The sequence below is a fragment of the Callithrix jacchus genome, chromosome 1 (assembly GCF_049354715.1).
Source record: "Callithrix jacchus isolate 240 chromosome 1, calJac240_pri, whole genome shotgun sequence".
NCBI classification, from domain to species: Eukaryota; Metazoa; Chordata; class Mammalia; order Primates; family Cebidae; genus Callithrix; species Callithrix jacchus.
Window position 1 is genome coordinate 67,610,062 of NC_133502.1, and position 11,398 is coordinate 67,621,459.

Consider the following 11,398-nt stretch of genomic DNA (forward strand, 5'->3'; position numbering starts at 1 on the left):
CTACAGTAACCAAAACTGTATGTAAAAATATACAGTTATATATAATGTTAAGAAAAAAAAAACCAGCAGAATAAAAATTCTTCACATATTTTGATTCCAATTTTGTGAAAAAAACAAAGAAAATAAATGTATATATTAAAGTGTTCATGATTATCTCTACATGATAGGATTATGAACATTTTCATTTTTCTCATTAATCCTACATACATTTTCTAAATTATCTATGATTGTAAAATAGGAGGAAAGTCAATTAAAGTGCTATAATTACATAAAGAAAGAGAGAGTAAAATTAGAAATGCTCAATAAAAATCTTTAAATTATCAAAATTTTACTCACATATATTAGTTTAAATCAAAATCTACAGTCAGTACTTGAAGAGATTACCTATAATATCATCATTTAGTTAAGTTCATTTGAACCAATCTAATGATAACCCCTAACTGGTGACAACTTATACTTGCTTTTTTTAAATGTATAATGCACTTACTTAGAGCTCCACCAAGTGGTGACATAAATCATGTTGAAAATATCAGAAAATTACTACTATGCATGCATGCACTAACATAAAATTAAGTTGCAATTTCAAAAGTTAAAAATAATGTTCTCTCTAGCTTGCACTTTGTGAAAGATAAAAATAAGTCATAAGAAACATGTGCTCTACCTCAGGGTCAAAAGATACATCCTTACACACAGTTCATAAGACTATAATAAATAATCAGCAGTAGGGTTACAGTAAATGAAATACTAAGGTATTACAGGAAATGGGGGGAAGAGCTGCCTTTATCTTCTACTCCTGAATTTCCTCCTTACCTAGGTGATATGTAGGAACAAAAGGAATAAGCTCAGATGTCAGAAAATTCCCCTCTCATCTGTATAACATGAGCTTACAGCAGTCTAGTGTTAAGGACATTCTCAGATATACACAGAAGTAAAAGCAAGAATGGCAGTGCCAAGAAGACAAATGTAAAAACTGACTTTACAGGGCCAGGTGCGGTGGCTCACTCCTGTAATCCCAGCACTTTGGGAGGCCAAGGTGGGTGGATCACAAGGTCAAGAGATCGAGACCATCCTGGTCAACATGGTGAAACCCCGTCTCTACTAAAAATACAAAAAATTAGCTGGGCATGGTGGCATGTGCCTGTAATCCAGCTACTCAGGAGACTGAGGCAGGAGAATTGCCTGAACCCAGGAGGCGGAGGTTGCGGTGAGCCAAGATCGTGCCATTGCACTCCAGCCTGGATAACAAGAGCGAAACTCCATCTCAAAAAAAAAACAAAAAAAAACTGACTTTACTTGTACCCAATCACATTTCTGAAACAATATGCAGGGGTGAATACCGTCTGAATCAATCACCCAGTTAGACAATGCGTTTGTGGGTAAGAGGGGTGATTGTATTCCCAGAAAAGCACATACCTGGCAAATTCAGATTTATGTGGCCATCTGCCCAAAAGTTGAATTCCTGGGACTCCCTACCTTAAGAACTCCTACAGATCATGCAGCATATAGGCAGAAAAAATAAAAATAACTTTGAAAAACTCCTAAGGAATTCAGTTCATAAACCTATGCAGGCTCTCAATGGAACTGTGACTTGCTTGCTTGCTCATCTATCCCTATCTCAACTCCTTATATGTAAGCATCCTGAAGGCAGAAAAATTGTATCTAATTCACTGCTGTACCCCAGGAGCCTTGTGGTGTCCAGCACTAACACTAACATAATTCTTTAAAAAAAAAAAAAGCTTTGGCAGTAGCCATAGAGTGGCTTTTTCTCTTTTTTTTCTTTTCTTTTTTCAGTATACTCAGAAAAATAAGCAGCAACTGAATTACCAAAGTATAAGTTAAGACTGCTGGTTCTACTTTAGTTTCCTCAGCTCCCATTCACACATTGATAGCAAACTAGTAAGTATCAATAAGGGTAACACACACACATACACAAAGGACATTACAGACCTCATTTTCTGAACAGATGATACATAACCTACCTAGAACTAAGTTTCTGGTCAAGCTCTCTGCTTAGTTTATTGAGCTCAAAGCCCAAAAATGATCCAGCCAAGAAGATATAACAATATAGGAGAGAAAACTGCCACCATTCTCAAAGGGCCACTAATTGGCTTTTCGGCAAAACAGCTACAAAACTGGTGTCTACTACTCTTTATTTATTTATTTTTTTTAAGAAAGAGTTTCACTCGTGTTGTTCAGGCTGGAGTGCAATGGCATAATCTCGGCTCACCGCAACCTCTGCCTCCCGAGTTCAAGCAATTCTCCTGCCTCAGCCTCCTGAGTAGCTGGGAGGTGTGCACCACTACGCCCAGCTAATTTTGTAATTTTAGTAGAGATGGGGTTTCTCCATGTTGATCAGGCTGGTCTCGGACTCTCAACCTCAGGTGATCAGCCCGCCTTGGCCTTCCAAAGTGCTGGGATTACAGGTATGAGCCACCTCACCCAGCTGATATCTACTACTTTTGGAAACAAGGTTGAAAACCATTGACTAAAGAGATTAATTCCTACAACTAAGATCCAAGTATATGGATAAATAACAACAACTCCTTTTACCAAATATCACATGCACTGTTTTAATACAGAAAGTCACCAACCAACAAATGAGTTGACATTATTTTTTCCAGCTTTATTGAGTTATAAGAATTGACAAATTAAAAAGTTTATATTTAAGGTGTTCAATGTGATATTTTGATACCTCTATACAATAAGAAGTGATTACATCAGTTGCCCCATATCCACGGTTTCACTTTCCAGTTTCAGTTTCCCATGGTCAACCATGGTTTGAAAATAGGTGAGTACAGTACCTATTTTGAGAGAGACAGACTACATTCACATAATTTTATTACAGTATCCTGTTATAATTGTTTTATTTTTCTTAGTCATTGTTACTAATCTCTTACTGTGGCTAATTTATGAATTAAACTTTAATACAGGTATACATGTACAGGATAGGAAAAAACATAGTATATATAGGGTTCAGTACTATCTACTGAGGGTCTTGGAACATATCATCTGAGGATAAGGGGGGACTACTGTACTACAATCAAGCTAATTAACATATCTATCACTTCACATAGTCACCATTTTGTCTGTGTGTATGTGGTAAGAATACTTAAGATTTCTCTTAGTGAATTTCAAGGAAAAAAAATTATTATTAACTATAAACAACCATGCTATAAATTAGGTGTCCAAAACTACTACTTTTTTTTGTTTTGTTTTTGAGACAGGATCTCACTCTGTCACCCTGACTGGATTGCTGTGGCACAACAATAGCTCACTGCAGCCTCAACCTCCTGGGCACTCAAGCAATCTTCCTACCTCAAAGTCCCAAGAAGCTGGGACTACAGGTACATGTCACCACCTGCAAATTTTTTTTTAATTTTTTGTAGAGATAGGGGTCTCACCATGTTACCCAAGTTGGTCTCTACCTCTGGCCTCAAGCGATTCTATCTTGGTCTCCAAATTGGTGCTGAGATTATAGGCATGAGCTGCCCATCTAACCCTTACTTATTTTATAACTGAAAGTTTGTACCCTTTGACTAACATCTCCACATTCTCCCCAGACCTCCCACCCCTGCTAACCATCTTTTTACTATTTTTATGTATTTGATTTTCTTTAAAGATTATATATGTAAATGAGATCATGCAGTATTTGTCGTTCTGTATCTGACTAATTTAACTTAATGTCCTTCAGGTTCATCCATTTTGTTACAAATGGGAGGCTTTCCTACCTTTTTAAAGGCTAAATTCCCTTATATATGATAGTCACTGACTTACAATGGTTCAACTTGTGATTTTTCAACTTTACAATGGGTTTGTCAAGATATTAAATGCAATTTTAAGATTTTTTTTTAACTTACAACACATTTATCAGGATATAACCCAATCATTCATTTAAAATAATCTGTACCACATTTTATCTATTCATCAAATGACACTTAGGCTGTTTCCATATCTTTGCTACTATGACTAATGCTGCAAAGAACATGGGCATGTAGATATCTCTTCAATATACTGACTTCATTTCCTGGGGATATATACCCAAAGGTAAGATTGCTGAATCATGTGGTAGCTTTAATTTTAATTTTTTGAGTAGCTTCCAGACTGTTTTTTCCATAAAAGATGTATCAATTTACATTCCCACTAACACTGAACAATAGTTCCCTTTTCTCCACCTACTCTCTAATATCGGTTATCTTCTGACTTTTTGAATAACAACCATGAGTTCTCAGAGTCCTCAGGTGATGCAGGGTATCACATGGAGAGAACTGTGCATGCTACATTGTTAGCTCAGGATAAAGCCACTGACACCACTCCCATAAAAACCCATTGACTCAATCACCTCTTAAAGGTCCTACCATATTGGGAATTAAGTTTCAACAAGAGTTTTGGAGGGGAAAAACATTTAAACGGTAGCAGATGTCTTTTATTTCTTTTTCTTGCTTAATATCTCTGGATAGATTTCTGGTACTATGTTGAATGCAAGGAGCAAGACTGAGTATCCTTGTCTTAATCCTGATCTGATAGAAAAAGTTTTTAGGAAAAGATTGACTATGATGTTAGCTGTGAGCTTATCACATATAACCTTTACTGTGTTGAGGTACACTCCTTTTATGTCTAATTTGTTGAGTTTTCATCATGAAAGAATGTTAAATTTTGTCAAACACTTTTTCTGAATCTATTAAGATCATATAATTTGTCCTTTACTTTGTTGAAGTGGTATATTTATGGATTTGCATATGTTGAACCATCTTTGTATCCCAGAGATAAAACCCATTTTGTCATAATGTATGATCTCTTTAATGTCCTGTTGCTAATACTTTGTTGAGGATTTTTGCATGTATATTCATCAGGGATATTGACCTATAATTTTCTTTTCTTGTGGTTTCTTTGCCTGACTTTGGTATCAAGGTTATGCTAGCCTTATTAAATGAGTTTAGAAGTGTTTCCTCCTATTCAATTTTTTGAAAAAGTTTGAGAAGGATTGGTATTCTTCTTCAAATGTTGCCAGAATTCACCAGTGAAGCCCTCAGGTCCTGAGGCTTTTCTCTATTGTTAGATTTTTTATTACTGATTCAATCTCCTTATTTGTTATTGGTCATTCAGATTTTCTATTTCTTCATAATTCAGTCTTAGCAGGTAGTATATAGCTAAAATCTGTCTCTTTTAGGTCATCCAATTTGTTAGTACATAATTTGTTCACAGTAGTCTCAAGATTCTTTGTATTTCTATGGTATCAGTCATAAGGTCTCCTCTTTCATTTCTGATTTTATTTATTTGAATCTTTTTTTTTTTTTTTTTTCTAAATAGAGTCTTGCTCTGTGCCCCAGTCTGGAGAGGCACGGTCTAAGCTCACTGCAAACTTTGTCTCCTGCATTCATGTGATTCTCTGGCCTCGGGCCTCCCAAGTAGCTGGGATTATGGGCACATCACCATACCTGGTTAATTTTTCATATTTTTGGTAGAGATGGGGTTTTACCATGTTGGCCAGGATGGTCTCAAACTCCTGACCTCAAGTAATCCACCCACCTAAGCCTTCCAAAGTGCTAGGATTACAGGCATGAGCCACTGTATCTGGCCCCTTTTTTTTTTTACTTATTCTAGCTAAAGGTTCATCAATTTTGTTTATCTTTTCAAAAAAACCAACTCTTTGTTTTGTTGATCTTTTCTATTATTTTCTGAGTCTTTCATTTAATTCTGCTGTGATCTTTCTTATTCCCTTTCTTCTATTAACTTTGGGCTTATTTCATTCTTTTTCTACCTACTTCCTAGAGGTGTAAGGTTAGTTTATTTATCTGAGGTCTTACTGTTTCCTTCAAGTTGGTGTTTATCACTATAAAATCTCCTGTTAGAACTGTTTTGCTGCATTCTGCAAATCTTGATGTGCTGTTTCCATTTTCATTTGTATCATATTTATTTTAATTTCCATTTTTATTTCTTCTTTGACCAATGGTTGTTCAGGAACATGTTTAATTTTCACATATTTGTGTATTTCCCAGTTTTCCTGTTATTTTTGCTTTCTAGTTTTATGTCACTGTGGTCAGAAAAGATGCTTGATATTATCTCAATCTTCTTAAATATGTTAATACTTGCTTTATGGTCTAACATGATTGATGCGGGAGAATGTTCCATGTATGCTCAAGTATAAAGGCATTCTTTCCATAGTAGTTATCAAAATTGATGTTTCTGAAAGACAGTGCTACTATTCCACCATCTTGCTGACATCATCTGTCTAACCAACTCTTATTCAACACAAGATTGAAAATTCTCTTAAACTGAAATTTCCATTTTGGGGAATATGTCCTGAGGAGGTTCTAAGACAACAGAGGAAAGAATAGAGCTTTCCAAAAGAGCAATGAGTTGGCATTGGAATAAGAGAATTCCAAGTTGAAAGAGATCACTGATCATTGAGTCTGGTAGTCTTGGAGTTTCTAGGGTTCCGCATCACATAATGATAATCTGGCAAGTTTTCCAATACTGTAAAAAACCTATATGTTTACTTTCAATAAAGCTACAAGAACTAAGAACTAAAATAGCAAATACTTTACCTTTGCTAAAATTCAACACAGTATAGCAGCACAATTTACCTCATGCTGATGAAAAGAACTAGTTGGCAGCTTTGTGTATCTTGAATAAAATGAGGGAAAATGACTTCCCGCTCCCCTTCTCCCTCCTTCAAAAAAAAAAAAACCTAGGGAAAATAATTACTTAATAAACAAAGTTTGGTAGACAGTTTCCGAAACACAGATTTAATGTGGGCAAAACATAATAATGGGTACCTGATGATTTTTAAGTACACCATAATTCTGAATCAACCTGTCTTTAAAAATAGTTTTTAGAATATGAAAATGTAATATCAAGATGCATATAAAAGAGGTAAATTAAAACACGAACATAAATAGAAATGTTTATTTTATATTATTTGATAAAATAATTTACTCCAAAACTCTGCTAAATATCTAGGTCTCATAAACTTGATTAAATGTTTATTGTTGAATATATAACAGACAGAAATAACTGCCAATCTGAACATCAATAATTATGACTATCAGACCTTTAAAATTATAATGTATACAAATAAGGGAAATTATATCTATAAAATTAAGGAAGAAATACTTAACTGACATAGCCATCTATTTCAATAATACATCTGTTGAATCTATATTATATTTATGCAGAATGTTGAGATATTTAAAGCACAGGAAAACAATTAGTTTTATTAAATTGAGATTTAAGATATCCTAACTCATCTGGAGCCTATAATAATCTCCACACTGATTTGAATCCTATGAGAGAAGTGTTATAGCAGTGTTTGCTGTATCCTTCTTGTATCTACTTCTGACAGAAAGTAATCTTTGGAAACTAGTCACATGAAACTACAAAATTAGCAAATTTCTTGAAATCTGTATATAAAACATGAATTACCTCTAATTTCAAACTCTTGCTTATTAGTGTTAGGGCTTGACTTAGGGCTTGACTCTCTGACTGTAGGGAGCTGGGAGTGGAGAAGGTTAAAAGAAATGTCTTGTAGCTATTTTCTAGATCTAATTATTTACATCTCAACTTGTATTAGAAAGATTTCTAAAACTTAAAAAAACAAGGCGGCGGGGGAAATGGCCGGCGGGGGAAATGGCCGACAGGAAGACGGGAAAGGAGAAGCCTGACAAGTCCAAGTGAGCTGGAGACACTGGAGTAATGGAGGGGAAAGTTTCAGTCGCTGTAACACTGAGAAGTGATCAGCTGAGGAAGAAGCTGCAGACCTCCCAACAAAGCCTACAAAGATCTCCAACTTTGGATTTGCCACAGGTAGTCAGACGACAAAGAAAGCATCACCCATATCCGTCAACCTTGGATCAAGTAAGCCTAAAGAAACTGTTCCAACTCTTGCTCCAGAAACTCTTGCAGTAGTAGCAGCTTTTCATGAAGATGAAGATAGTGAACCAAGGAAAAATGCCTCCAGAAGCAAAGATGAGGATGAATAATACTGGAAGGGCTATACTAACATCAGCTGGACCAAACTCCTTCAATAAAGGAAAGCATGGGTTTTCTGATAACCAGAAGCTATGGGAGCAAAACGTAAAATCTCATCTTGGAAATGTCCATGACCAAGACTATTAAATGATGTTTTGAAATTGGAGTGTGGGGTGGGTGTAAAATTAAAAAGAACAGTTTCCTTTTTTAAAGAATGGTAGAAGACTATCTTTGGAACCACTTTTATTTTCCTTTTTCATTATTTTAAAAGATTGAGTGGTACACTAATAAGCAAGAGTTTGAAATTAGAGGTAATTCATGTTTTATATACAGATTTCAAGTCATTTGCTAATTTTGTAGTTTCGTGTGACTAGTTTCCAAAGATTACAGAAAATAAAGAAATCAGAAATGGTACCTTTTTAAGAACTGCATATTTTTTTAGATAAAATTGTTAACACATGGAAGCAAAAAGTCACTGTCTATTTAAAACTGCAAGCAGTTAACTCTCTTAACTCCCTTACTACCTATACTTGTCTGACTCCCAGGAACAGCCTTATTACAGAGGGAATACTGTAGTGGGAGGAAAATGTTACTGAACTATTGACTAAAAGTAAATTTAGATAAAATTAAAATTCAGCTTTTTTCCTTATGGGCATTTGTTTTGTTACAAGTCATAATAAACTAGGTACCACATTGCTATCAGTGGATACAGATGCTTAGCTCTTAAAAGAATTTTTTTTTTGTATGTAAACTGTTGAATATTTGAAATAGCCCACTTTACCTTAATGGGTCTTATCTATCTTCATTAGTCTTCAAAGAAAAATCATTTGCTACCAAAGTAATTCAGTATTTTGAATGTGCTTCTCTTGTTTTCTGTGTACTAGCTAGTTCCTGCAAGCATTTCCACCAGAATTTGAGGCAAAGCATAAGGAAGCTGTTTCTTTTAAAACACAAACCACCACCAAAAGTTTAAATCTACACGTTGCTTAAGTATTTGGCTGTGTTTTTTTTCTTAAAGGTATAAACACCAAAAAATAAATATTAACATTGTATGAAGATGAAAAACAAGAAGATACACTTTCTGTAACTTTGTCTAAGGATTTAAAATATGAACTTGTGAGATCCAATTTGAACTCAACTTAACTACCAGCTTTCTTACTAGTAAATTACATGGTTTATTTTAAACGTATGCATGTTGACCAATGGCCTCTCAAAACGCACATTTCAGATACTGAAATAGAAGGAAAGAAAATGTACTTTCAAACATTTTTTGGAATCTCACCACATATACTTTGTTAATTTGTGTATTGTAGGGTGTTTTTGTATTGTATATGAACTTTTTTTAATGTGACAGTTAAACACATCTTTAAAAGCACAGTCACAGACAAAAGTGTTTCTTTAACACTTTTGTTAAAGGATAAAAATTTCCTTGAAAACTCCTACAATACTGTATTTGGAGGCAGCTTCAGATCGTTTTATTGGTGCTAACTGCTCACTGAGCTCTTCTAGTCCGTAATAACTCCAGAGAAACAGCTTAGGTATATTCCTAACATTTAGTTCACTAGCATTTAAGTTTAGAATAAGTCCCAAGTAAAACAATAGAAATGTATATAGAACTCTTAATGATTTAATTATATCAAGATATATGAATTTAACTCATTTAATATTGCCTATTAAATTTGTGCCCATTTTCCTGTTTGCTAAAGTAACATACCTCTCCTACATATTCTTTTCTTGACCCAAGTGAAATATTAACCTAAGGTCAAGCTAGGAGAGAGAAACAACTAAGATGAATGTCTTTACTAAAATACCAATAAATTTGTCAAACTCAAAAAAAAAAATCCAAAATAAGTGGGTAAAGAAAGTCAGCATTTGTGTGTGTGTGTATCCATTGAGGTACAGAGAAAAATAAATAAATTGGACATTTTTGGGAGGACTATTTTGGATCCTGTTTATGTATTCAATTAATTCAGTAAATATTTACTAAATCCCTACTAAGCATCAACCACTATTTTAACTGCTAGAAATATATATCAGTGAACAAAACAAACATACCTGTTTCCTGGAGCAGAGGGAGAAAAATAGTAACCAAAAAGCAGTATAAATAGGTAAGCCATATACTATGCTCGAAAACGAATACAGTGCAGGGAGAAGTAGGGGCAGGTTACAGTATTAAACAGAGTAGTCGCAATAGGCCTCTTTGGTAGGTGAGATTTGAGCAAAGACTATTCCATGAGCAAATTTAAAATTTTTAAATATGAATACCTTCTAACCTAGCATTTCTACTTCTAGTGATCTACACCATAAAAGTACTCTCATTTGTGCATTAAAATGTAAACTTAAAAACAAACTAAATGTCTCAAAATAAGGAAATTCATAAACGATATCCCAAAAAATAAAAAATGTATCCACTAAAAGGATTAAGCTAAATACAGAGGGAGATGTGCTTTTCAAGATATATTGCTAAATGAAAAAAGCAAAGGGTAGAAAAATGCAAAACTGGAAACTTTTATTAGTTGCCTCTGAAAAAAAGTGGGTGGCTTAGGGATAGGAATAAGAAACTTCTTACTGTTTATAATTTTCTTGCTTTTGAATCTTGAACCATGTGAATCTAATGCCTATTCCAAAATTACTGATGACTTGTTAAAAGGTATAGATAAGTAAGACTTTAATTAGGTAAAATAAAAATCCTTGTATATATGCTGGAGGAAGGAAAAACTAGAGGGAGAGAGTAAGCAAATAGCTATCAGTGGTCATTTCTATGGAGATTACTAAGAATAGAAAGAGAGCAATGTTTTTCAGGGACATGGATGGAGCTGAAGGCCATTATCTATAGCAAACTAATACAGGAACAGAAAACCAAATGCTGCAGGTTCTCACTTATAAGTAGGAGCTAAATAATGAGAACACATGGACACATATAGGAGAACAACACACACTGGGACCTATCAGAGGGTACAGGGTGGGAGAGGAAGAGGATTAGGACAAACAACTAGTGGGTATTAGACTTCATTCCTGGGTGATGAATTTATCTGTACAATAAACCCCCATAAGTTTACCTATGTAACAAAACTGAACATGTATCCCTGAACTTAAAAGTTAAAAAAAAAAAAAAAAGCCCCATGCAATGGGACACTACTCAGTAATGACAATAAATTGTTGATATATATACCAATATGAATGAAGCTCCAAATAATGTTAAAAGAAGTCAGTCAAAAAAAAAAAAAGGACAACTGCTTGTGGAAATGTTCATCAGTAGAGCCACTATAGAAGAATAGCATGGAGGTTCCCCCAAAAAATAAAAATAAAACTACCACCATATGATACAGCAATCCCACCACTGGGTATATATCCAAAACAAATAAAAGAATGCAGCATTTTTCCCAACAGCCAAGACATGGAATTAACCTTAATGTCCACTAATGAATGC

General features: G+C 34.5%; 1 protein-coding gene and 1 pseudogene across 3 annotated transcripts in view; one reads left to right on the forward strand and one right to left on the reverse strand.

The window, feature by feature from the left end:
- Nucleotides 1–11,398, reverse strand: part of RB1 (RB transcriptional corepressor 1) — a 166,975-nt gene that overhangs the window by 135,356 nt on the left and 20,221 nt on the right. The gene's annotated exons all lie outside the window — the stretch shown is intronic.
- On the forward strand, nucleotides 7,513–8,232 carry LOC144581104 (PEST proteolytic signal-containing nuclear protein pseudogene; annotated as a pseudogene).